Source organism: Podarcis pityusensis, assembly GCF_964106645.2.
Source record: "Podarcis pityusensis genome assembly, chromosome: 12".
Lineage (NCBI taxonomy): Eukaryota > Metazoa > Chordata > Lepidosauria > Squamata > Lacertidae > Podarcis > Podarcis pityusensis.
Window position 1 is genome coordinate 36219875 of NC_138037.1, and position 23464 is coordinate 36243338.

At 44.1% G+C, this 23464-nt stretch overlaps 1 long non-coding RNA gene across 1 annotated transcript; it reads right to left on the reverse strand.

Annotated features, from left to right (window-relative positions):
• Nucleotides 1-9941: 9941 nt before the first annotated feature.
• LOC308459597 lies at nucleotides 9942-21218 on the reverse strand. Its single transcript, XR_013978205.1, has 4 exons — nucleotides 21061-21218; nucleotides 20703-20767; nucleotides 16207-16280; nucleotides 9942-10513 (listed from the first exon to the last, which is right to left on the reverse strand). It is a non-coding gene; the product is annotated as an uncharacterized lncRNA (long non-coding RNA).
• Between the last annotated feature and the right edge of the window lie 2246 nt (nucleotides 21219-23464).

A 23464-nucleotide genomic window follows, 5' to 3' on the forward strand; every position in this document is an offset into this window, starting at 1 on the left:
GGATTGTTCTTTCCCTTTGGTGGAAAGGGTTTTACAGCATTTATATATAACCTCTGGCATCACTTCAGCAGCTTGAACAGGATTCCAAGCTTGGGGGCCAAAGACAAATTGCTTGCCTGTGCTTGGGCAAACCATGAACTATAACTCTTGTTAGTTTTGATGTCTAATGATGCGGTTGTACACAAGTAATGCTGAGCTACGCAGAAGCCCAGAGATCCCCTCTCTTGTGTTATGAGTGAGCCAGGAGTCATTCCACACACAACGCAGAAGGTGGCCTGAGGTGAGAGAATTCTGGACTCTACCACTAATGCCCCGATGACTCTGCTGCCCTAGTTAGTGCACATAAGGAGATCTGGGTTGGTTGCCTTTTAATCTGGTGAAGCACTGGGGAGAGGGGAATGTAGCACACTGCAGAAGAGAAGAAGAGAGAAGCAGAGCTAGCCAATTGCCTCTGCTGAGGAACCGCTGCCTTTGGACTTTCCTCACCTGTCACCAGCATCAGGCGGCCTGTCCTGTATCCATCCCTGCTGGTTGTACTTTTAATAATTGGTGTCTGGGTTTGCTTTCTACTGCCCTCCTCATCCCTTTTTCCTTGTGTGTCATGTCTTCTAGATAACAAAAGCATCCCATGGCATACATTCAGGATTCCATTACATGCACACCCAGGCAGCTCTTTCTCCAATATTTGTTTTTCACAGGCAGCATTTCCATTGTGAGCATATTTTCCATCCAAGTCAGGTGGAGTTTCAGCATCATTCCCTTGCCCCCCCACCCTAAAACATTCTTCCTTCTTCCTAGCCATAGTGACATCACCACATGTAAATCCAATTTGGTTATCGGATAGCACTGACGGCAAGCAAAACTAATTCAGAGTGGTTGCACTCTGCATTTGCTTTCTTTGCCCTCAGTGACATCACCACGTCGCCAAATCTGATTGGCTGCATGATGTCACTGTTAACGAGGAAGGTGATGGATTTAAGAATTTTAAAATTATGCTGGAATTGCTCCAAATTGAACTACAAATTCCATCAGATAGGCTTTTCAGTAAATGTGTTGTACTTCTCATGCTAAAAATATTCAGCGGGAAACATTTGGTGAGCTCTGAATATAGGAGCATAGCAAGGTGCCTCAAAGCATGTCGTGAACAGCCCTTCTGGCTTCATATCATCTACAGTGACTGCCAGTAGATCTCCAGGTTTTTGACAATGAGTCTTTCGCAGCCCTTCCAGGAGACCCCAGGGATTGAACCTGGGACCTTCAGAATGCAAGAAAGTTGCTCTTCCAGTGAGCCACATCCCTGTGCCTTCTGCTTTTCAATTAACTTGCTTTTGCACCCATGTGAACATGCTAACATGTTATTTGTGTAGGTAGCATTCTGCCATTGTCTCTTCACAATATGGAACATAAAATGCCTATTTCAAAAGGCTGATTGTATTTCTGTCCCTTATGGAGGCACAGAAGCAAGATGTTAAAGCCTCAGGTCTCCAAAGGAATAACACAAACTGGCTCATTGCGAAAAACCATTGCAGAATTATTTGGAACGCATTGTCCTACCAGGGCCATGTGGGTTTCTCACATTCGGCAGGCTGATGAGCAAAGAGAGACAATGAGACGGGGTATAATTTGAATCCATAAAATCCTATAACGGAACCCTTATGAGTGGTTCTTCTTGAACTCAATAAATGTGAAAAACCAACAGGGCATCATATAAACAATTTTTGTATTCTTACGGATTCAAATCCTCAGGTGATGGCCAATTAAACCACCCTAAAGCGTTAAATAGCATGACATTCTTATTTCATGCTTAAGCTCAAAAGCCGAATTCTGTCTTATTAAATTCGTACAGCTCCTTCCCATAACAGAACATTTGAGGAATCAATTTGTTTAGCTGACATTTTATGGCGGCACAAGAAAAGACACCAGGAATTCATGCCTTCAGAGACGCTGCTGAAGCCATTGTGAGAAAAATGCTGACTGTGAGAGTGCCATTGTGTGCCGTCAAAGTACACTCTGGAGAGAGAGGAAAGAACAGTTGAGAAAGTCACAATGTATACTGGCAACACTCTCTGCCTCAAGGATGTAATTTAAAAGTGTGCTGTATTCCCTTGTTCCCTTTCCAAGCTGACACTAGCTCTGGATCAACACTGGTAAAATAAAAATAAGTGCTGGCACCCATCATAATTCATGCCATTATCCCTCTTATTTTACACACACAAAACTCAGGCAGATATTTCATGGTACAAACATCTCTTTGTGAGACATACTTCTTCAGACTTTCAGACTGGGGCCTCAGGCCTGATCCACATCACAGTTTTTTTTATTATTATTATCATCTGTATGTCGCTACCCAGGGTACAGATGGCATTTTACAGACTAATATAAGCATGCGCATGCACACAAAATGCTCCAAAGCAGCTTCCTCTCTAAATTTAGACAAGAACCAGAGAGTGAAGCCAGAGGAACGTGGTTTGTGCCTTGATCAGCTCCTGCCTGGAAACCAATGTCCCCACTGTGGAAGGACGTGTGGATCCAGAATTGGCCTCCACAGTCACTTACGGACTCATTGTTAAAACCGTGTTTATGGAAGACAATCTTATTCGGCTATGAGTGATCGTCAAAGAAGAAGAAGGTGATTTTGAAAGTGAAGTCAACATGAGTTTACTTTTTTGTAGAAATCTTTATTGATTGATTCTATACCATTTAATATTTCAAAAACTCTCTAAGCATTGTCCTGCACACAAAAACAACAACAGTTACAAAAACACACATTAGGACCACTGGAAGAAATAACTAATAAATAGATCCAGATAGCATGTCTTCCTATCATCTATTGATCTATCAATCAATCTAACCTATCTGATTTATATAACACCCTTCATCAAAAGATGTCAGGGGGGTTCACAAGATAACAACACAAGACAAAAAGTACAAATCAACACTTAAAACAGAAACAACAAATCAATAACACCCCCTCCAACAAACACCTGGAGAAGCATCTCCACCTCCACCGTTCGCCCTAGACACTGAGGTCCACCTCAAAGGGTCTTCTGGCGGTTCCCTCACTGTGAGAAGTGAAGTTGCAGGGAACCAACCAAGTCTTCTTGGCAGTGGTGCCCTGCCTGTGGAGATAAAAAAATACACAACTTTTAGAAGACATCTAAAGGCAGCCTTGTATTGGGAAGTTTTTAGTGTTCAATATTTTATTATGTTTTTATATGTGCTGGAAGCCACCCAGCATGGCTGGGGAAACCCAGCCAGATGGGCGAGGTGGTACAACAACAACAACAACAACAACAACAACAACAACAACAACGCTGTAGAATATTAATCAGCCCAAGGCCTGGTTGAAGATGAAATTTTTTGCCTGGGGCCTAAATATATATAAGGAAGGCGCCAGACGAACCTCCCTGGGGAGAGCATTCCACAAATGGGGAGTCACTGCAGAAATGGCCCGTTCTCATGTTGCCACCCTCCGGACCTCATGTGGAGGAGGCACACAAAGAAGGGCCTCAGATGATGCTCTCAGGGTCTGGGTTGGTTCTCCTCCTCACTCAAGACCTCTCAGCCTCCTGGCTCTCACCCAGGACTCCACCCATCCACCCTGACCCTCAGTACCCAAACAAACTCACAGACCACCACCATACAAAACCTCACAACAAATAGAGTTTCTGGAGCCTGCTGACAACCACCCTAGTCTCTCCATTCAACATTTGCTTTTATGGGCAGACACCAAGATATGCCACATCACCTGAGCATTCAACTATGTGCCATCTATGAAGTGAGATGAAGTGTGCAAACCAGCCTTATATGTCATATCGATACAACAAGGACATTGTCATAACTAGCAGTGGAAACATTTGTGTAGTTACCATGCCCAGACATAAAACTTTCTGTTACAGGTGGGGGGGGGGGAGAGTCACTGACTAAACCTAGAAGTAGTAAGAAACTGTTAACTAAAGAGAGAGAAAAAGGTCAGCTCATACATTTATTCTCAATACCATAATTGAACTCGCAGTCCTTTCAGGCAAAACTTCACTGCTGGTTTTCTCCCAACTTTTCTTAGTTTCAGCAGGATAATTTAAGGTGGGTTGGAAAGCTGTTATTGGTATTTTTAAACAACTGGGAACTAGAACTGCCTGTTGATCTACCGCAACCCATCCAGAGTCCTAGCTGTAGATGTTAATCTCTCTTCTTCCCACCCCTGCTCTAGAAAACCAAAGGGAGGCCATCAAAAATTGCAGATTAACAGAACACAGCCATGACCACCAGGAAAGGATTCGATTACCAATTCTTGCTATTCATCAATCAGGCTCTTTGGCTTTGGTGATGGATTTTAGACTTCTCCGAAGAGTCTTCGTGTTTCCCTGATTATTGTTATTTTAGTGTCACAAATCCTATATAAGCCCGCAGTGAGGAAGCGAGGCTAACCAAGGATGATTTTCATTCACAACAAATTCTTGTGGGCAACTCCACTTCCCACATCCACTGCTGGGCAGTTATCCAGAGTGCAGATAGATCTCTGCATTCTACAGGGAAAGCTGAGTCTGTGCCCTCAGGTGCCATATCCAGGATATACCACTTCACATAGGAGATATGGAGGTCACAGGACCGGCCCAAGACATTTTGCTACCTGAGGCAAACCAGAAAATGGCAACTCTCTAGGAATCCTGGGAATTGTATATTTTTAAGGGTGCAGGGTGAAAGCATAGATAGGGAATATCAGGCTCAGGGACCACATACTGGGCCTTTCTGTCAGGGCTCAGGCCACCCCCACTTTGCTCCCTCCTTGCCTGTTTTTGACAGACCGAAATACGTATTTGGATTGAAAGAAGGCATGGTGGTGGTGGAGAGCGCTCATCTTGCCCTGCTTCCTCACCCCACCCCCCAAAAATCCTCCTCTTTCCATTCTACTGACCAACTTCTCTCTTGCCTTTGCACCACAGCTTACTGAAACTGTTTTCTTGCAAAGCTATGAGCCTGCCTGCCAGCAGGCAACCACCCATGTAGAAACTGGTAGGTTTGCTCCCAAATGAGGAACAAACTCAGGATCCGGCTGGTGCTATGATCTACAATTTTCAAGAGCCCTTCCTCACAAGCTTCCACCTTCCTCAGGGTGGTGGTGTCCCAAGAAAGGCCATTCTCTGTAGCAGCCGCTAAGTTGTGGAAGTCCCTCCCCACAGAGGCGTGTCTGGCACCTTCTCTATACAGATCTTGACAAATGCTGAAGACGCACCTCTTTATCCTGGCCTTTGAAACCTGTGTGTTTTAGGACCCACATTTGTATGACTGTAATTTGTTTTAGGGTCCATATAATTAAAGCTATGGTTTTCCCTGTAGTGATGTATGGAAGTGAGAGCTGGACCATAAAGAAGGCTGATCACCGAAGAATTGATGCTTTTGAATTATGGTGCTGGAGGAGACTCTTGAGAGTCCCATGGACTGCAAGAAGATCAAACCTGTCCATTCTTAAGGAAATGAGCCCTGAGCGCTCACTGGAAGGACAGATCCTGAAGCTGAGGCTCCAATACTTTGGCCACTTCATGAGAAGAGAAGACTCCCTGGAAAAGACTCTGATGCTGGGAAAGATGGAGGGCACAAGGAGAAGGGGACGACAGAGGATGAAATGGTTAGACAGTGTTCTCGAAGCTACCAACATGAGTTTGACCAAACTGTGGGAGGCAGTGAAAGACAGGAGTGCCTGGCGTGCTCTGGTCCATGGGGTCACGAAGAGTCGGACACAACTAAACGACTAAACAACAACAAATTTGTTTTAGCTATTTTTAATACTGAATTTCAGGTTGTTGTAACCCACTTGGGACCTGCTGCTGAAGAAGGGTTATAGCAGTAGTAGTAATGGTTTTGGGATTTTTAAAAAATACGATTGAAAATGTATTTTCTGTCTTAATAAGCATGTTCTGTATTTGGCCTTCTCTGTGATGGAACTTATTCCTTGGACAATTTTTCCATGACCTTTAATTTTCTTTGCCCTTAACAAGAATGGCTTCTGAAATGTATAGGCAAGATAGACAAAGCAATTGATGCCATATACAGAAGGAATGGTCTCTTAGCAGTAACTAGTATTCCGGTGAAATGGTCCCGCTTCATTGGGACACAAATTGTAGACATATTAAACTGGAAAGGAATTTATACTTGTTTCTTTCATTTCAATGTCTATATTGTGTTGTTATCCCTTCTGTTAAAATAGAAAATAATAATAATTCCAAATAGTCCATTGTTGTAGGCTATTGAATATGTTTCTATTTATTTCTTGCAAAATCCAAACAGCAGGTGGGCGTAGCTAGCCAGATTTTCCATCCTACAACAGTTCCCATTCAGACTTCCAGCTGAGATTTATAAGACACAACATTAAACCCCCTGATCTCACTGGGTTTCAACTTTCCACTGTGCATTTCGAGATCATTTCTCCTTCAGGGCAGGCACTGCATGAACAGCTGAGAAAGAAATTGACCAGAGGAGACAGGCAGGCAGGCAGTTCCCATTTTTGCAAAACTGACTTTTCTGAACAGTAGCTAGTTGCCTTGTACTTAATCCTAATTGGGTGTGGTATCTATCCCGCCCCGCCCCAAAACCCAGTTGTGACGATAATGCTTGGTGATAGATGAACACTGTACATACTGTTCAGGAACCTTGCCCAGTTCTTCGTGGCAATGTATGGAATAGAAAATTTGCCTGAAACCACTTAGGATCTGGGCATCCAATTTCATTATATTTCCCCGCCCCTATTGAAGAGAAAAACTTGGAAGGGGGAGATGTTTTTAATAAAATCTTAATCAAAAGGGGCTCTTAAGATACTCTGGGCGTGACAACGTGCCTTGTCTTCCTACACACAAGCTCGGAATTAACCTGGTGTTTCAAATCGCTGTTTCCTACATCTCGCTTCAGAGATGTCTTGGCCAATTAGTGTAATATCACAGCTACATGGAGTTATTGCATTTCCAGCTGTGAGCTGCTAATAATAAACCTACCCACAGGACAAAGCTGCCATATGGCCAATGGTCAGGCATGCACAAAGCATCTATGGGGAGGGGAATAAGTGCTTGTCAACAGTAAATGGATATATGTCAGGGAAATCAGGCTGGGAATAGGGCAAAGTCCTGGTTGCTTCTTCTTTTAACTCACATCTCACACTCTTAGCCACCGTGCAGGCTGTTTTGTATGGAACGGAACCGGCAGATAAAATTGCATTCAATTAGGGTGCCTTCAAATGAGTGTGGGGAGGTGGTATTATTTTTCCTGATCATAATGCTAGCACCTGTCCCATTTTCTCATGCTCCTTTCACACTGCAGGACCTGTTGTGTTACGGAGCTGTGGCTTTCTGACCAGCAGACAGGCATGTCGCACAAAATTTCATTCATGCCAGTGTGCACAATAGCAAACAACGTCACCACTCCTCCAACCCTTTCTGCACATGCATGCTTCTGTTCTCCACACCACCACCACCCCAAAGAAAACAGCAGGAAGGACCTGTCTACTGGTATACTGCCCCAGACTTTGTGACTTTCTTCCTATGTGATTTTCCAGGTTAAGCAGGCTACAAATGGATTTTTTCTGTAATCAAATAACACGGAAATGAAGGCTAAGCATGTGCTACTTTCCCTTAGTTTTTCAGAAGTTGTGTGAAAGCTCAAACATAATGCAGAAAAAAGGGAAACACTGAGAAAATGGAATGTACTGGTGTATGAATCCGGCAAAAAGAGGTGGCTGAGGAGAGTGGAGGTGGGCTGCAATTTATTCCCCCAGGAGCAGGCCCAAGCAGCACTCAAGGGCCAGTTGGGCCCAGCGGCGTAGCGTGAGTTGTCAGCACCCGGGGCAAGGCAAGTAATTTGCGCCCCCCAACCCGGGGCAAGGCAAGTAATTTGCGCCCCCCCCAACCCCTAACCTGCCGATCTGAGTCGAGTTGCTGCTGGCGCTGCCGCCCAAACCACGCCGCTTGCCCGGAGGAGGAGGGGGGCAGAGAGGCGAGGAAAATGCAACATGGCCCAGCAGCTGCAGCTGCAGCAGCAGCAGCAGCGGAGGCGGGGCTGTGAGGAGGGGCTGCCTGGCACGTCCTCCGCGGCCCTGACGCGCGGGGCTGAGAGCCGCTGCCTGCCGGACGCCTTCAGCCCGGGCGCGCGCACAGCTCGTCGGTTCCACGAGACATGGGGCTCTGCTACAGCCTGCGCCCGAGGCTCTTCGGCGACTCCGGAGGCAGCGAGCGCGCCCCCCCAGATGTTGCGCCCGGTGCGGCCGGCCCCCCTGGCACCCCCCACGCTACGCCACTGGTTGGGCCTGCTCCCTGGGGAACACCCACACATTAGCTGCTGACATTGGCCAAATCACTGGCAGACAGTCCCCTTCTGGCCAGCCAGCAACTGACCTGGCTGCAACACCACCCACCTTTGAAAGTGAGTGGACTTGTGGGACCCTATTGATTAGTAGATAACAATCCCCATTTCTATGTTTCAATCTGCACATAGGTCTGAAGGGGCTGAAACTGGTATGTTCGCTCCCCAATGCAGAGTGAACCAGAATCCTTCAACGTTCCTACACCCGTCGTTTATAACGTTAACAATGCGTTATTGAAATGTGACACCAGAGAGTGCTGTGGAGCAGTGAGCCACCAGCAATGGGAAACTGCATTTTAAACATTATTAAATATAACATTCTATAAGATCAGTGTAGATCCCATTTTGGTTGGTAATGTATAATTCCCAAGGGCCCTCTTCCACTTCCGTCAGAAGTTTAGGGTGGTGGCGGAGGCCTCAGACAGGGCATTCTCTGTGGCAGCCCCTAAGTGGTGGATTTCTCTCCCCACAGAGGTGTGCCTGGCTTTTTCACTATGCAGCTGTTGGAGAAGCAGCTCTTTACTCTGTCCTTTAGCATCTGAGATGTGTGTTTTCAGGACCTGCACTACTATTGTCCGTGTTATATGTTTTCACTGTTTTTAATTCAGAATTTTAAACTGTGTTAATACACCCAGAGACCTGCTGGTGAAGGTAGGGCAATTAACAACAACAACAAAAGTTACATCCATAATGCCCCCATCAATATGCATGAACTAATAGAATGTTCTGGACAAGACCCAACAGAAAGTCTTGTGGAGAGACATGATAACCACGCTGAGCCTCTTTAGGAAAATATGTGCAAATAAATACATGTAAATAAACAAAATAGCATGAAGTCTTTTGCGCAGAGACCGTGGAGCTCGGATGTAACTGTATAAGCACACCTAATCCTCACGGTCAATGACTGTGCCCTTTCTGAACTATCATGGTTGTCCTCAGTTCAGAAGTTTGGACGTGTGTATTTTTCTTTGGCTTTTTTCGGCCACCCATCTCTCCGTGTTCTGTCACCTCCCTGTTTTACATGATGTCAACAGGAGATCTGGTTTTTTTTACCCTGTTCCCAAATCCTGACTTCTTAAAACATTAAATAAAATGTTTCTTTCATTGCTAATTATTTTGGACTGTGACAGAAACCAGCTCCCCTGGAATTTGTTGACTTTTTTTATAAAAAAAAAAAAGTGGAGGGAGTAGATCTGAATTTTTATTTTTATTTTTTTAAAAAAGGAGGCATGTCTACGCCATGCTCCTGCGTTAATGCACTGCCTTTCAGATCTTTGACAGAAACTTGGCGTCAATCAGTCCTAACTCTGTTTAAATGACAGGATGCCTGGCAGCCCTTAGCCCCGCTTGCAAGATGTACTAATATTTACAAGCAAAAAAAAGAGAGGAGGAGGTGGAGGAGGGTTCTGGCTTTGTTGAAATAACACCACTTTCTTCATATGAAGGCTGCTCCAGAGCAGACCTTTGCAAACAGCTACCAGGGGAGAGAAGGGGAAGAGAAGGACTGAGCTTTTCATCAAACACTAATGTTTACTTTAAGCCCAAACAGGTCACAATTATATTAAACAGGTTTTATTTTATTTTCTGCAGGCATAAATATGTGAGGGATCTTCTAAAGGCATCTTCCAAAACAGGCAATGAAAAAAACAAAACCGAGGAAGATGTAAACATGTCTCAGAAATAACAAGCAACAAATTATTCCAGGTTGGTCTCGCTTTGTATATAGAGAGGATGTCTTGCGGGTGTTTTTGGCTGTGAGTCAGCTTTGGAGGTACACTAGATTTACAAAACATGTACAGAACTTTAATGAAGCACTTTAAACAGAAGGGTGGAGGAAGCAGGGCTGCACAGCATAATTACCAGCAAGGTCCATTGGGGGGGGGGGAGATGTTTTTTAAAAGAGCTTTTGCTTGTCCGGAGAGCATGCTTAAGGGAGGAAGAAGCACGCACTGCGAAGGAGGCAGGGGTCTTTCCAAACTGTAGGAGCCTGTCTAAAGCCCACTCAACGAGGATTCCAGAAACAGCATGATATAAAAGGCTACATTGTCTTCCAGGTTTTCAACCACAGGCAGCTAGATTTAAAAAATAGAAAAGCTCTATAGGTCCCAGAGTTCTCCCTTTTATCCAAGGCTTCGGGTTTTTTAATGCCTCCTCTGTTGGGAAAATCCTGAAATCAGAAAGGATGTGGTCTGAAGTGCTGAAGTGTTTAGCCGCCTATGGAGTATGTGGCATTGGGGAACGAAGTAACGAATTTATCACAGCTGCTAAGGGTGAGATTCATAAGTTATTAGGTCTTGCACAGTCTCATTGGATATTATTGACTATGAGTTATTGAAGTTTTGTTCTCCAGGTGGGGGAAATTTTATTATTCCACTCCTCAATGTCATCTAATACGTGCCTATAACCTTTGGCATGTCTAGTTAATACCACTGGCAATCTGTTTATTTTCCTGTTCTCTTTATCAGCTTTCAGACACTGTAAATCTAAATAACTGTCATCATCGACTTAAATCATACCCTTCTCTCAGAAAGCTTGAAACCTCCTCAACACAGCATGCAGCTGAAAGGAATACCCTTTGAACAATTCTAAGTCCCCAAATATCAGAATTTGAGGGAAACGAAACAAAACCTCGTCCAAATACTTAAGTTTCAGAGCTGCGAGTGAATATCCACCATCTCAAAAATCCATGTTTTGATATGAACAAAGTCTGATTGCTGAAATGTGATGTTTATCACATTCCTAAGGCAAAACAGCATTAAGAATTTAAGAAGAGCCTACTGGATCAGCCCAATGGCCTTTCTAGTCTAGCATCCTGTTCTCACAGCGGCCAACCCGATTTCTGTGGAAAACCCACAAGAAGGATCCAAGCCCAAGAGCCCTCTCTCCTCCTGTGTTTTCCAGCAACTGGTATTCAGAAGCGTTGCTGTGGAGACTGAGCAGAGCCCTCTCCTCCATGAATTTGTTTAAACCTCTTTCAAAGCCATCTAGGTTGGTGGCCCTCCTGTGGGACCAGGAACAAGGCCAGAATATCTCTTCTCACTTGGAGCTCCGAGGATTCCTCCCTAAGATAAGCTGCCGGCTATTTAAAATTTAAAATTTTCCCGGTAGTGATGTATGGAAGTGAGAGCTGGACCATAAAGAAGGCTGATCGCTGAAGAATTGATGCTTTTGAATTATGGTGCTGGAGGAGACTCTTGAGAGTCCCATGGACTGCAAGAAGATCAAACCTATCCATTCTGAAGGAAATCAGCCCTGAGTGCTCACTGGAAGGACAGGTCCTGAAACTGAGGCTCCAATACTTTGGCCACCTCATGAGAAGAGAAGACTCCCTGGAAAAGACCCTGATGTTGGGAAAGATGGAGGGCAAAAGGAGAAGGGGACGAGAGAGGATGAGATGGTTGGATAGTGTTCTTGAAGCTACCAGTATGAGTCTGACCAAGCTACGGGAGGCAGTGGAAGACAGAAGTGCCTGGCGTGCTCTGGTCCATGGGGTCACGAAGAGTCGGACACGACTAAACGACTAAACAACAACATTTAAAATTAAAAAGTTGCTGACTCTGGGTAGCATGTCTTTAAGAGCCCTTAAAGAACTCAGATGTGAAATTGTTGATATTCCAACACAGGGATGAGGAACCTTTGGTCCTCCAGGTGTTCATTGGAGCTTGAAGCAGGAATAGGGAATCCAGGGCTTTGCAGATGCTATGGGCTACAACTCTGATTAGTCCCAGCTTTGACTACTTCCCCACTTTATAATGTTACATACAAAAGGTCAGGGATGGGTAAGGTTGTATATAAAATGGATTATATATAAAATCCATTTTTTTTCTTGCATAGTGCTCCCTCCCTCCCTGTTAATATGCACATCTTCTGTCTTCTTTCTTTTACAGGAGACAAGTGGAGAATCTGTGGCCTTCTAGATGTTGTCAGGATACAAGTCCCATCATCCCTGACCATTGGCCTTGCAGAATGGGGCTGATGGGAGTTGGAGTCCAACTACTTCCAGAAAGCCGTTGGGTTCCCCATCCTTTTTATAGAGTCAACAGTCTTAAAGCTGTATACACACAGAGAAAGAGCACGACTATCCCCCCCCCCCCACTCACTCCCAAAGCAACGTCCATCTTTATTCCTGTTATTGAGCTAAAGCAGAATTGGAGCTAGTGTCACTGCAGGGGTGAAGTGGGAAGCTCTCATGTGACTCTGGAGAGTTGATTATATATACGCAGCCACCAGTGACTTGCCAATGGACAGAGGCTTAAGTGTAGAGTTGCATTTTGGTTTCCATCAACTAGACTAGAGTCTCCTCTGACCTGCTCTTGCGTGCTTTGGCAGGAATGCTATGAGCATCCCAAGAGGCAAAAAAGGATGGACACAGATTTGAGATTTATTGCTGGAAACACTTTATCTTGAAAGCTCAGATGTGTCAGTAAACAAAATGCCTCATGATTTCTGCTCTTTATTGGATGCATAGATCTATGCTTATGGAAACAAAGGTTTAATTGTCCCTCCCCTCCACCCCCAAAAAAGGCACTTTTGAGTAGCCTAGATATATCATTTTGTATTCTAATATCATTTTCAATTTCCGGTAATGCAGATTATAAAACTGTCATCTCCTCCAGGGAACAGATGGTAAATGCCCAAGGGTTGGTTGAGGCTAATGCTCTAGCAAGCTGTAGCTCACCAGCTTGCAATATTAGCTGGTACAATATGACAGTCCTGTGGCAAAGGCACACTCCCCTTTGGCCAAGGGGGTAAATGTTTGCTATTAAAACTGAAGCATGTCTGAATAACTCAGAAATATCCAGTTTGCTTCAATGGCAAGGAGTTGAGCAAATGTTTAACTCCCCCACTGTAAAGTTTCGGTTTGGCTGGATTGTGTTTTCAGTTGAAATTCACTTTGGGTGGTATTGAACTGAAGCCACATCTGCATTATACATTTAAAGCAGTATCATAACACTTTAAACCTTCATGACTTCCCCCAAAGAATCCGGGAAGAGTAATTTGTTGAGGGTGCTGAATGTCATGAGAAGACTCCTCTCAGAGCTACAATTCCCAGAGTTCTCCAGGAAGAGGGATTGGTTGATAAACCACTCTGGAATAATAACTTAGGGGTTGCCTAATAACTCTCAGTGCCCTTAACCAACTTCACTTCCCAAACTTCTTTAGGGGAAGCTACAACTGGTTATGGGACGCGGGTGGCGCTGTGGGTTAAATCACAGAGCCTAGGACTTCCTGATCAGAAAGTTGGCAGTTCGAATCCCCAAGACGGGGTGCGCTCCTGTTGCTTGGTCCCTGCTCCTGCCAACCTAGCAGTTCAAAAGCACGTTAAAGTGCAAGCAGATAAATAGGTACCACTCCGGCGGGAAGCATAGCTGTCAAGTGTCCCTTATTTGAAGGGACAGTCCCTTATTCCAGCGCCATGTCCCGCTGCTGTCCCTTATTGATGGATGTCCCTTAAATGTCCCTTAAATGATGTCCCTTAAATTTCAAAGGAAGCAGCTCCTCTCCCTCCCTCCCTGCCGGCCAGGGAGGAGGGAGGCTCCAGCTGTGTTGCTTGGCTGTGTTGCTCACCCAATAAGAAGTCTAAGAACGACTGGGGGGTGGAGCTTGCATGCCTTGTGTGTGGCTAGTTAATGCAAGCTGAGGGGTTTTTTGAATGCTGGACACCATTTTGTTGCACGTGCGGCTGCAAACTTTGCAGTGCAAAGCCAGGCCAGGGAGCCATCTTAAGTTGAGGCTGCATAGGCCTTGTGGTGCATGTGATTCAGATTCTATTCAGTTGAACCTCTGGTTACAAAGTTGGTTGGACAGTGTTCTCGAAGCTACCAGCATGAGTTTGACCAGACTGCAGGAGGACAGGAAGACTGGAGTGCCTGGAACAGGTGAGGCTGCAGGTCCCTTATTTTGGCTGCTGGTCCCTTATTTTCAAGGCTGCTGGTCCCTTATTTTCTAATCTGTAAGTTGACAGCTATGGCGGGAAGGTAAACGGTGTTTCCGTGCGCTGCTCTGGTTCGCCAGAAGTGGCTTAGTCATGCTGGCCACATGACCCAGAAGCTGTCTGTGGACAAACACAGGCTCCCTCGGCCAATAAAGCAAGATGAGCGCCGCAACCCCAGAGTCAGTCACGACTGGACTTAATGGTCAGGGGTCCCTTTACCTTTACCTTTACAACTGGTTACAGTGGTATGATCCTGTTTTCACTGAATAGTGCTGACAGGGCCTAAGTTGCACTCAGACATAAGTTATGTTCATTAATATCAACAAGTTTGCTCTGAGTAAAACTCAGCCGAATCCCATCCTTATTACTGAATATATTTATTCTTAACCCCCTCTTAAAGGGACGCGGGTGGCGCTGTGGGTAAAACCTCAGCGCCTAGGACTTGCTGATCGCATGGTCGGCAGTTCGAATACCCGCGGCGGGGTGCACTCCCGTCGTTCGGTCCCAGCGCCTGCCAACCTAGCAGTTCGAAAGCACCCCCAGGTGCAAGTAGATAAATAGGGACCGCTTACCAGCGGGAAGGTAAACGGCGTTCCGTGTGCTGCGCTGGCTCGCCAGATGCAGCTTGTCACGCTGGCCACGTGACCCGGAAGTGTCTGCGGACAGCGCTGGCTCCCGGCCTATAGAGTGAGATGAGCGCACAACCCTAGAGTCTGGCAAGACTGGCCCATACGGGCAGGGGTACCTTTACCTTTACCTTTAACCCCCTCTTGTGGTCTTTTGCTGTGGCCGCATTCAGACATGGGGATTATTGTGTTAGTTTCCCTGATTATATCACTAGCACTTCTATCCCAGATTCTAACATTCCTTTTACACCGCATTATCTTTTGAGTTATGGAATTGTAGCTTTCTGATTGCTATACCACTATGTCCTGCTAAATTATAAATGGCAGGAAAGAATCGCATGCCGGAGTACTGCCCAAAAGTTCCTGACGTTGAAATTGCAATGCAAAACTCCTGCAATTTACTGGGTTAGCAGGGTTGCAAGCCTATTTTTTCTGGAAGCAAATAACATGGAAATGAGGGCTAAACTTCTGCTGGTTTTCCAAAAGTTCCTATTTAAGATATGTGAAAGATCACATAAAATGCAGAAATCATCAGGTAAGGAAACATTATGAAAGCAAAGTAAAATGCTTTTGGAATGCAGACAGTAATACACTCATTTTCAAAATGTGCTTAAAAGCATGGGTAGAGCATCTAACAACTAGATGCTTCTTAGATAGAACTCTTGCACTATTTCAGTAGCACATAATCTCTGGAATGGCTACTAATGACCCGGGCTCATTAGGAAGACCCAAGTTTAGAAGAGGTGTGAGATCCATTGCCAGCATATAAGGTTGCCGCCAAGCCACTTGGCCCTGGGTTTCCCAGCGCTTTCAAGAAGCCTGAGGCCAAACTAGACAAGATGACAGAAATCCATAACTGGATTGCCTCCTGTCTCTTTATATCTTAACAACTAGCAGCTGTGACTGTGGGGCCAGAACTGTGTTCAGAGATGGGGAGGCGATAATCCTCTCCTCCAGTGCCCTTTTCCTGATTGAAATCTCACACCTAGCAATGCTACCATTTGCCCCCTTAAGGCAAATGCATCCACGCAGTCAACATCTCATCTGGTTAGGCCCAGATTTAGGCTCTTGTAGAGCTAACTTGAAATATGCTTGCTCAGAAGTTTCCACTTGAGCGTTCAACTGGGGCTTGCTTCCAAGTGACTTTGCTTAAGTGTGCAGCCACTCGGCCCACCAACAAGTACACAGAACCCAGGGCCCTCCAGATATTAGGGGATTTCCAGGTTCCTTCAGCTCCAGATAGAGATGGGGGGATGTCAATGTCAGTTACTCTCTTATTTATAATTTTTCCAATCTTACCATTCCATATTTCTACATCAGCTTGTGGGGAAAAGTCCTTGTGAAAATCCATCAGCATTTTCATGCAAATTATCCTAATAATAATGATACTCGCAATGCAATCATTGTTAAAATACAGCATATGTATGTTATTTTCACAAAAAAATGTTAATTTTAATGCACACTTTCCCCTAAGAAATGCATTGTTTGGTTGAAGAGCTGCATCACGAAATTCAGATAAGTGCATGTTTTGTTTTGGATCCCATGCTGTTTAAAATTAAGTGTACATTTGATAGGTTCAGCTTTAAATGCGAACTGAATCAGTTTTCTCCTTTATCCCTAAGGTAGTTCAAGACATCTGGAGGGCACTAGGGCACTAGGTTGGAGAAGCGTGAAGCAGACAGAGCACAGAAAGCATTTTGAAGACATACCGTTAAGTATTGATGATGTTCACCATCCCCCCATGTGACGTCATGAAGTGCCCTTCAGCAAAAGCAAAAAGCTGTATGAATAAATTCATTACAGCTCCAGAAGAAATTGTGTGTTAAAAACAACCACCACTATCACAACAACAACAAATGAGCATTTTGTGGCTCTTTAAAAGCCTAACACATTTATTATGGCATAAGCTTTCATGGACTAAAGTCTACAAAAGTTTATGCCACAATAAACGTGCCAGGCCTTATGGTCCCAGGTGATGTTTTGTTGTTTTTGCTGCAGCAGACTTAACGCAGCAACCCCTCTGGAAATTGTGCTTAAAGGTTACAGCTACTTTTCAGGAAGCTTGTGTACCCGTCATTCCCGCTCTACAGTCTTTAACACTGTTACCAGGACTGTGTTATCTGCGAAATCTTGCTTGTCAACGTTACCCAAACAGGAAAAGGATATTTAATGCCTTATTTTTGTCACCGTGGCTCCTGTTGTATTTCCTTCTGCCTCCTTGTAAATACTCTGGCAGCAGAGGGAAGCAGAAAGGGGCAAGGTTTCCCCAGCGGTCTGAAAAGAGTTCAGTGGTCACAGCAATGGCTAATGTCTGCTCTTCCAGATATAGCAAGTGGCAGTTAATTTAGTAGTGTGTGTCTGGAGGAAAAATGAAGGAACCCAGATCACCACACTTGAACGACACACAATGGCCGTCACGTCAACTAGCAGTTGGCTTAAACTCAGGGATTGGACAAAATGAACACTAAATAATCTCGCTTAGTTTTATGTTTTGGGAACTGAGATGGGTCTACATTGATGAGATGAAGTCAATGCATGTTTCTAAGATGTGAAGATGTGGAAATTCTGTGCCTGTTCTGAGAGAGAGAGAGAGAGAGAAATTGTTGGTCTCCTTCAACTGAAATGAAGACAGGAATATTTTCATCTTTAACATGAAAAGAAACACAATGCCTAGTAATTGAGCAGTGTTTGTTGCGCTGACCAGCATGGATGGGCAGCTGTTGAGAGCCCTGTTTTAGCTCCTCACTGCTACACCGTCATGCTCCCTAGCCATGACACCACTTCCATTTTAGCTGATGGTCACGCCATCCTTTTCTCCCAGCCATCATTGGCTGAAGCAGACTTTTAGCAGAGGGACAGGAGGGAAGTGGAGAGGAATGAGGGCAGCAGTGGTTGGCAGGGTGCAATGCAGTGAGGAGGTATTGCTAGGGCTGCCTCTGAAGATGGTTCGGAAACTTCAGCTGGTGCAGAATTTAGTGGCCAGGTTGCTCACCGGAGCAAGACGGTTTGAGCATGTTACCCAGATCCTGGTCTACCAATTAGTTTCTGGTCCCAATTCAAAGTGCTGGTTTTGACCTATAGTAGGCACAGGCAAACTCTGCCCTCCAGATGTTTTGGGACTACAACTCCCATGATCCCTAGCTAACAGGACCAGTGGTCAGGGATGTGGGAATTCTAGTCCCAAAACATCTGAAGGGCCGAAGGTTCGGGATGCCTGACCTATAGAGCCTTAAACGGCTCAGGACTGCAATGCCTCAAGCACCGCCTCTTTCCATATGAACCTACCCAGACCCTGAGATCATCTTCTGAGGCCCTCCTTTGTGTGCCTCCTCCTCGAGAGGTCCAGAGGGTGGCAACATGAGAACGGGCCTTCTCTGCAGTGGCTCCCCATCTGTGGAATACTTTCCCCAGGGAAGTGCATCTGGTGCCTTCATTATACACCTTTAGCGCCAGGTAAAGTGTTCCTTTTTTAACCAGGCCTTTGGTTGATCCTATGCCCTTTTAAAATGTGTTTTTTTGTGGGGGGGGGTATTGTGTTGCTGTTTTTATTTTTATTGGGTATTTTGTGGTTTTATATCTTGATTTTATTCTGTGAACCACCCTGAGACCCCCAGGTATAGGGTGGTATAATAATAATAATAATAATAATAATAATAATAATAATAATAACATCCGATGCCTGTTTAAAATGTGTTGGGGAGGGGCAAATTATTGGGTTATTCTTGTTTTTGATTTTATTATGTATTTTGTGTTTTTCTTTTGTGATTTTATATTGTGAACCATCCTGAGACCTGTGAACATAGCTTTGTAAACAACAACAACGTGATATCCAATAACTTATACATACAATTGTTCTTTTCTCGTGTTTCCTTATTCTATCAACGTCAAAGCAGGAAGGGATGTGCAAAATTCCTTCAGTACGAAATGTTTATCATATAGGTCTGATTTAAATATATATATTTTATTTTTAAAAAACCCCTCAAATAATGAGAAATCAATTGTGAAGGAAAATCAAATATGTATGGCAAAGTGACAGAGCTGCCAATCACTGAATGAACCAATGCGCTGTCAGATTCAGCGAAAGGAAAGCTAAAGGCATGAACCCCCTGGGGAGTCTGATCAGACCAAGCCTTTCAGGTGAGGAACATTTGACAAAGAAAACAGATTTGCTTCCGCAACCTGTCCCTGCCATAGGCTCTGTTGAACAAAGCCCATAAAATCCTGTAGCCATAAATTGTGACAAATCCACATGATAATCTGCTCACACTGGCCTAACCAAATGAAACTAAGAAAAATACTGCAGAAACTCGGAGGGAAGTGATGCAGTTTCTGCTGTTAACAAATGGAAATCTCAGGGAAATTGGGCAGCAAGACAGCACGAAATCGATAAATATAAAGGGACGAGATGTCAGAAAGGCAGGGTTTGCAGCAACGAGCCTCTTTTATCAACGCAGCACTCTCATATATTATTTTCTTTGTTTCTGCAGGTGATGTATTTTTTATAGAGAGTTCTCTGTATAACTACATGGCTCTTACAACATTGCTGATCATTTCATTTTAGCCCCAGAACCTGAGGAGATATTATCCAAACCTCCACCTCAAGTCGTATTTCTCTTCAAATGAACCTGAGCTATGTCAGAAATGGAAGACTGTGAAAAATGGACCAAAGGCGAACAGACCGAAAGAGTAAAATGCTCTATTTTCTTATTGTGTCCTATATTGGCAAATGTATATGATGGCCTCTCTCCAATACGCGGGTGGTGCTGTGGTCTAAACCACTGAGCCTCTTGGGCTTGCTGATCAGGTCAGCGGTTTGAATCCCCATGATGGGGTGAGCTCCCATTGCTCTGTCCCAGCTGCTGCCAACCTAGCAGTTCAAAAGCACGCCAGTGCAAGTAGATAAATAGGTACCACTGTGGCGGGAAGGTAAACGGTGTTTCCGTTCACTCTGGCTTCCGTTGTGCCAGAAGCAGTTTAGTCATGGTGGCCACATGACCCAGAAAGCTGTCTGTGGACAAACGCCGGCTCCCTCGGCCTGAAAGCAAGATGAGCGCTGCAACCCCATAGTCACCTTTGACTGGACTTAACTGGTCCTTTACCTTTACCTTACCTTAACACCAAAGAACACTTAAACTCTAGCAAGTTCTCTGATTTGTTAGGCTATTCTGTTTTAAGAATCTAAAGAAAAGACCTGCTTGATTTAGTACAGCGCCTATAGGAAGTCCTCAAGCAAGTCATGGGTGCAGACGTGTTCTCCCCACTTGTCAGCAACTACTGCAAAGTTGGATAAAAATGCAGTTGTCGCTTTCATTTTCATTTGTTCTGGGATTTTCAATCACTTACTGTTTTTGAAAACAACTGTGAAAGTAAGGAAAAGTAAAAAAGCAAAGTGATACACATGGCCCAACAAATTACAGCTTCCATCCTTAATTCATATTACCAAAACAGGCATGCATGTTTTGGTAATATGGATTAACCAAAATGTCATGCATGTTTGATTATTTTCAGGAGGACATGTCTCATTTTCCCGCCACCTCCTTGCCTGGCAGGTTCTTTTTTGCACATGTGGCAGGAAAGCATTTTCAACATCTGGATTTTAAAAAGTGGTCAAATGTGTGGTCAAAAGAACTGTGGTCAAAAGAACTGTGAATTTCTATAATAGGAAAAGGGGTGGGGTTTTTTGTCTAAGAAGACAAACTCACTTCTCTGCGCATTCTTCCTCAATCTCCCCCACCCTTTTTAGTGCTATAATTTCACAGCTATTGATTTATTTAGTTATTTATAAAAATACCAACCTCTCTCCTTTCGATGCTCAAAAGGCAAAGATGGCTTGTGCACCAGATACACAGTGATCCAACCACTGAAACACAAATGTCCTAATTAAAAACCACAGCAGAATACAAGATTACATAAAAACCACAGCAGAATACAAGAGTACAAAGAACAGCACTAACAATCAATATGCTGCAGATTCAGGTAGGTAGCTGTGTTGATCTGTCATAGTCATAATAAATAACAAGATGCAAGTTTTTTTAAAAAATTATTAAAAGATGATCCAAAAAGAACTCCCTTAAGAGAATCAAGTCTTTTTGTCTTAAGACAGTCTTTCAAAGAATCTTTCCCCAATTTTTTAAAAAATAATTCCAATAGCACCTTAAAGACCAACTAAGTATAAGCTTTCAAAGTATGAGCTTTTGTGTGTATACACACTTCATCAGATACTCTGAAGCAGAGGTTGCTCCAACCTTATAACTGTTGATGACTGTTAATGATGGCAGTTGGTTCCACAGGGAAGGGCAAGGGATTTTTAAAGGGATAGATGACCAAAATTGTAGCGACCTCTGCTTCAGAGTATCTGAAGAAGTGTTTATACAGTACACACGAAAGCTCTTACCTAGAAAGCTTATATTCAGTTGGTCTTTAAGGTGCTACTGGAATTATTTTTTTTTAAAAAAATGGGGAAAGATTCTTTTAAAGACTGTCTTAAAATAAAAAGACTTGATACTCTTAAGGGAGTTCTTTTTGGATCATCTTTTAATAATTTTTTATCTTTCATCTTGTTATTAATCAATATGTTGAACGGCAAAAGAATCAAATGCCTTTTTAAAAAATGGAATGTTTTCAATTGCTGGTCAAATAAAGAAGAAGATAACCTTGGGGGTAGACAGAGTGTGACCACCACAGAAGAGGCCCTGCCATGTGTTTATGTTTTAAGGAATCACTTTTTCTAGTTGTTTAGTGGTAAAGCACAAGAGGAGATCCCAGGTAGCCTTTTAAAAAAACATAGTTGCATTTTAGAGCAGAGCAAAAGAAAAGAATCAACTGTTAAAGAAAAAATTATTTCAAGATGTCATATTGCATCATCCTGTTAGCCTTTCACACCTCAGGCTGAAAAGTAATCTGGTAAGAAAATGAGCTTTTACTGGCATATGGATAATTCTCCTTTGTGGGTGGGTGGTGAGGAGAAGTATTCCAATATTTTGCTAACCATCTGGAACCTTTCCAGCCTGAAATATATATATTTTAAATTGTGATCAGACTGAAGCTGCGAGCCGTAAATCAGATTCGTGTTCAGAAGTAGGTGGTGCAGAACTAGGAAGGCCACTGAGGGACAGAAAGAACTGTCATTCCGGCCGCAATCTGGGGGACAAAACCCTGCTTACTGAAGTGTAAGTCCCATTGAATTTACCTAGGACGTGCCATAGCTCAATAGTAGAGCATTTGTCTTCCATGCAGAAGGTCCCAGGTTCAATATCAGACATCTCCAGCTGTGGCTGGGAGAGACTCCCTGTCTGAAGAACTGCTACTGGTCAATGTAGACAATGCTAAGCTAGATGAACCAGTAGATCTGAGGCAGTATCAGGCAGTTTCCTTCTTTGTGAACCTGTGAACCTGCCAGAACCTCTTGATCTTCATCTGAGTTCCTCTTTTGGATGCCCGCTTTGAGAGAGGTTTAGAGCAGGCATAGGCAAACTCCGGCCCTCCTGATGTTTGGGACTACAATTCTCATCATCCCTAGCTAACAGGACCAGTGGTCTGGGATGATGGGAATTGTAGTCCCAAACATCTGGAGGGCTAGACTTTGCCTATGCCTGGTTTAGAGGCTGGCAACAAGAAAGAGAGCCTTTTCAGTTGTGGCTCCACACCTGGAATACTCTCTCCAGTGAGGTCCACCCAACACCATTCTTAATATCTTTTCACCACCATGGTGTCATGTTTTGTGCTTTCAAAATTTTGTAAGTCGTTGAGAGACTCCTTATGTGTCGGGTGACTAATAAATGATGGAGGAGGAGGAGGAGGAGGAGAAGAAGAAGAAGATGACACAAAGTTTACATAGTGAGAATGCTGTGTTTGTCAAACCTGGGTCTCCAGGTGTTTTTGGACTACAAATCCCATCATCTTTGGCCTCTGGTCCTGCTAGCTAGGGATGATGGAAGCTGTAGTCCAACAACAGCTGGAGACCCAAGTTTGGGAAATCCTGGTGTATGCACTCTGCTAATAAAATCACATCATAAAATGGTTGGTTTTATTTGCATAAGAATAAAGACAATCATTATGGAAGAAAGGGCATGGTTCCTTTACTTTTAGAACAAGACAGGCCATTGTAATTTTAAAATCTTAACAGGAAAAGACCCCTTGAGGGTTTTCAGATACTTTGGTGGGGAAGGAGGTGCTATATATTCACCTTCCTGCATCTGCTGCCACCATTACCAAAAGGTCAGAAAATCTCATGATGGAGAATGGTGAGAACCTATGCTGGGAGAAGGGCGGCAGAGGAAAGCTGTAAAACCATGGAGCCAACTTGGGCTGAGTATGGGGGACACATCTTGCCAGTACTTAAAGAGCTCCATTGGCTTCCAGTCTGTATCCGAGCACAATTCAAAGAACTGGTAAAAGGTAAAAGTTAAGGGACCCCTGGCCATTAGGTACAGTCATGGACAACTCTGGGGTTGCGGCGCTCATCTTGCTTTACTGGCCGCGGGAGCCTGTGTACAGCTTCCGGGTCATGTGGCCAGCATGACTAAGCCGCTTCTGGCGAACCAGAGCAGCAAACAGA